The sequence below is a fragment of the Trachypithecus francoisi genome, unplaced genomic scaffold (genome assembly GCF_009764315.1).
Source record: "Trachypithecus francoisi isolate TF-2019V2 unplaced genomic scaffold, Tfra_2.0 Lachesis_group7, whole genome shotgun sequence".
NCBI lineage: Eukaryota > Metazoa > Chordata > Mammalia > Primates > Cercopithecidae > Trachypithecus > Trachypithecus francoisi.
The window spans coordinates 59,684,115-59,688,141 of NW_022681472.1; the positions used below are offsets into that span (position 1 = coordinate 59,684,115).

At 36.7% G+C, this 4,027-nt stretch overlaps 1 non-coding gene across 1 annotated transcript; it reads left to right on the plus strand.

The window, feature by feature from the left end:
- The first annotated feature begins 2,966 nt into the window (after positions 1-2,966).
- On the plus strand, positions 2,967-3,066 carry LOC117079723. Its single transcript, XR_004435574.1, has one exon. It is a non-coding gene; the product is annotated as a small nucleolar RNA U13 (small nucleolar RNA).
- The last annotated feature ends 961 nt before the right edge of the window (positions 3,067-4,027 follow it).

Below are 4,027 nucleotides of genomic sequence, written 5' to 3' on the forward strand. Positions count from 1 at the left end.
TGACATCAATTGAGATTAAGTGCAACTAAGTTTACACAAATTGTAAAAAATGCAAATAATGTTATCAGAGTTTTTATGTTTTGTGTGAAAAACACATGTTATTATACCTAGGCAACAGTGGATAAAAGTGTTTTTGCTCTCCAATTTCTTTTTCAAAGAAGTACTTTTTTTGGTCAAGCAGAAAGCAGTTATAGGTGGAATGTGTATAATGAACTCAAAATGATTCTTGTATTTATCACCATATTTTTATTTCAGAATTGAGTTGATACTTTTCTTCAAGAAGCAAATTTCAGAGAAGCAATGAAACACCTTTTCCCTTTGGAGTCAGGAACGGTTATCTATCTATCTATCGATCTATATCTATCTATCTATCTATCTATCTATCTATCTATCTATCTATCTACAGTCATATAAATATAGTCATTCTGTAGTGTCAATAACAAGCTACAAATGTAATTTTTACATATTTTTAATCTCAGTCTCTAATATCAAGATTATTTTATTTTGTGAATGGAGTAATAATGTCAGCTCTGAAGATTCTGTATCTAGGAGGAGGCCAGGTGCGGTTGCTCATGCCTGTAATCCTAGCACTTTGGGAGGCCAAGGCGGGCGAATCACGAGGTCAGGAGTTTCAGACCAGCCTTCCCAACATGGTGAAACCCCATCTCTACTAAAAATACAAAAAATTAGCTGGGCATAGTGGCGCATACTGTAATCCAGCTACTCAGGAGGCTGAGGCAGGAGAATTGCTTGAATCTGGGAGGCAGAGATTACAGTGAGCTGAGATTGCGCCACTGCACTCCAGCCTGGGTGACAGAGCATGAGATTCTGTCTCAAAAAAAAAAAAGAATTTTTAAAATTTTTCTGGAGGGAAAGACTCTCTTAATTTAATTACCTTTTCAATACAGTTTCAGTTATGATGGCATCATGAAACAAAGCCATTTGTATTAAAGATGTGTATCACAATAGAGAGAAATAAAAGGTATTCAATTAGGAAAAGAGGAAGTCAAATTGTCTCTGTTTGCAGGTGACATGACATATTTAGAAAACCCCATTGTGTCAGTCCCAAATCTCCTTAAGCTGATAAGCAACTTCAGCAGAGTCTCAGGATACAAAATCAATGTGCAAAAATCACAAGCATTCTTATACACCAATAACAGACAAACAGAGAGCCAAATCATGAGTGAACTCCCATTCACAATTACTACCAAGAGAATAAAATACCTAGGAATCCAACTTAAAAGGGATGTGAAGGACCTCTTCAAGGAGAACTACAAACCACTGCTCAATGAAACAAAAGAGGACACAAACAAATGGAAGAACATTCCATGCTCATGGAGAGGAAGAATCAATATTGTGAAAATAGCCATACTGCCCAAGGTAATTTATAGATTCAGTGGTATCTCCATCAAGCTACCACTGACTTTCTTCACAGAATTGAAAAAAAACTACTTTAAAGTTCATATGGAACCAAAAAAGAGCCCGCATAGCCAAGACAGTCCTAAGCAAAAAGAACAAAGCTGGAGGTATCACACTACCTGACTTCAAACTATACTACAAGGCTACAGTAATCAAAACAGCATGGTACTGGTACCAAAACAGGTATGTAGACCAATGGAACTGAATACAGGCCTCAGAAATAACACCATATATCTACAACCATCTGATCTTTGACAAAGCTGACAAAAGCAATGGGGAAAGGATTCCCTATTTAATCAAGGGTGCTGGGAAAACTGGCTAGCCATAAGTAGAAAGCTGAAACTGGATCCTTTCCTTACACAGTATAAAAAATTAATTCCAGATGGATTAAAAACTTAAATGTAAGACCTAATACCATAAAAACCCTAGAAGAAAACCTAGGCGATACCATGCAGGACATAGGCGTGAGCAAAGACTTCATGACTAAAACACCGAAAGCAATGGCAACAAAAGCCAAAATAGACAAATGGGATCTAATTATACTAAAGAGCTTCTGCACAGCAAAGGAAAGTATCATCAGAGTGAACACGCAACCTACAGAATGGGAGAAAACCTTTGCAATCTACCTATCTGAGAAAGGGCTAATATCCAGAATCTACAGAGAACTTAAACAGATTTACAAGAAAAAAAACAAATGCATCAAAAAGTGGGTGAAGGATATGAACAGACACTTCTCAAAAGAAGACATTTATCTGGCCAAAAACACATGAAAAAAAGCTCATTGTCACTGGTCATTAGGGAAATGCAAATCAAAACCACAATGAGATACCATCTCACGCAAGTTAGAATGGCAATCATTAAAAAGTCAGGAAACAACAGATGTTGGAGAGGACGTGGAGAAATAGGAACACTTTTACACTGTTGGTGGGAGTGTAAATTAGTTCAACCATTGTGGAAGACAGTGTGGCAATTTCTTAAGCATCTAGAACTAGAAGTGCCATTTGACCCAGCAATCCTATTACTGGGTATATGCCCAAAGGATTATAAATCATGCTATTATAAAGACACAGGCACATGTATGTTTATTGCAGCACTGTTCACAATAGCAAAGACTTGGAATCAACCCAAATGTCCATCAGTGACAGACGGGATTAAGAAAATGTGGCACATATATACACCATGGAATACTATGCAACCATAAAAATGGATGAGTTCATGTCCTTTGCAGGGACATGGATGGAGCTGGAAACCATCATTCTAAGCAAACTATCACAAGGACAGAAAACCAAACACTGCTTGTTCTCACTCATAGATTGGAGTTGAACATTGAGAACACATGGACACAGGGTGGGGAACATCACACACCGGGGCCTGTTGGAGGGTGGCAGCCTGGGGGAGGGATAGAACTAGGAGAAATACCTAATGTAAATGACAAGTTGATGGGTGCAGCAAACCAACATGGCACATGTATACCTATGGAACAAACCTGTACGTTTTGCATATGTACCCTAGAACTTAAAGTATAATAAAAAAAATGTGTGTTAGAGATTCTTTCACAGTTCATAAGTGTGATTGGGTGTTTAATGCTCATTTGAGATGTTCCTCCCTCAAATCTTGGTATGATGTTTGCACATTACCCATCTGGTGTTAAAAAACGAAATGTGTGAAAGATAAAGGATTAATATTGATAAAGAGCTTCATGTGACTTCTGGCATAAAGTCTTTTTTAGCCAGTAGTTCAGAAATGGTTTTGAGATATGCTATGAGTCTAAAAAGAATGAATCAAATATCTGATATATTTGAGATAGATTTGTAACCTTTCTCAGCATTGTCTTAGTGATTTCTATAACTAGTGATTTTACAAACTTAATTGGATATTAGGTAATATGGGGAATAATCCTTAGTATTCTACCTCACGCTGACTTTCCAGCTTCTTCTATTCTATTTTCCTCCCTGTTTTCACCCCATGCATACCTTATTCCAAATGAGAATACTTTCAACTTCCTGAATTTTCCATTTGCTTTCATACTTTGCATATGAAAAAATACAAGCCTGAAATTTATCCTTCATTTTATGCCTGTCACAATTTTGCATGTCTTTCATGGCCAAAATGCTTAAAAACTAAAAAATGTTTTTCTTCTATTAAGTTTTATCAACACCGTTCACAACTAATGCCTCTTTTCCTTGTGCTCCAGTAACATTTTTCTTATATGTTAATACTTATCTAGTACATGTTTCAATTGACTTGTTAGAATAAAAACTTTGACAAATTAAATTTAACAGAGTTTAATTGAGGAAAGAATGATTCCTGAATCAGGAATCCCCTAAACCAGAATAGGTTCAGAGAGACTTTGGCACTGCCACGTGGTCAGAGAGGATTTATGGACAGGAAAAGGAAAATGATGTGTAGAAAATTAAAATGAGGTACAGGAATAGCTAGGTATGTTAAAATTCAGCATTTGCTACAGTTGAACAGTTGGCCACCTGTGGCCAACTGTTGGCTGAAACTCAGTGATTGGTACAAGAGTAAGTTGCAGTCTGTTTATACATCTAGTTAGATTATGGTTCACTATGTACAGAGAAACCTTTAGACCAAACTTATAATGAGG